The sequence below is a fragment of the Pygoscelis adeliae genome, unplaced genomic scaffold (genome assembly GCF_000699105.1).
Source record: "Pygoscelis adeliae isolate BGI_AS28 unplaced genomic scaffold, ASM69910v1 Scaffold57, whole genome shotgun sequence".
Lineage (NCBI taxonomy): Eukaryota > Metazoa > Chordata > Aves > Sphenisciformes > Spheniscidae > Pygoscelis > Pygoscelis adeliae.
In genome coordinates this window covers 7,298,616-7,299,057 of record NW_008825615.1, presented here as the reverse complement: position 1 = coordinate 7,299,057, position 442 = coordinate 7,298,616, and positions in this window count along the sequence as shown.

Genomic DNA, 442 nt, shown 5'->3' with positions numbered 1-442 from the left:
TCCAATCTAAACCTCCCCTGGTGCAACTTGAGGCCATTTCCTCTCGTCCTTTCACCAGTTACTTGGGAGAAGAGACCAACACCCACCTCGCTACAACCTCCTTTCAGGTAGTTGTAGAGAGCGATGAGGTCTCCCCTCAGCCTCCTTTTCTCCAGGCTAAACAACTCTGGTTCCCTCAGCCGCTCCTCAGAAGACTTGTTCTCCAGACCCCTCACCAGCTTCGTTGCCCTTCTCTGGACATGCTCCAGCACTCGACATCCTTCTTGTAGTGAGGGTCCCAAAACTGAACACAGTCTTCGAGGTGCGGCCTCACCAGTGCTGAGTACAGGGGCACCATCACTTCCCCACTCCTGCTGGCCACATGAGTTCTCATACAGGCCAGGATGCCATTGGCCTTCTTGGCCACCTGGGCACACTGCCGGCTCATGTTCAGCCGGCTGTC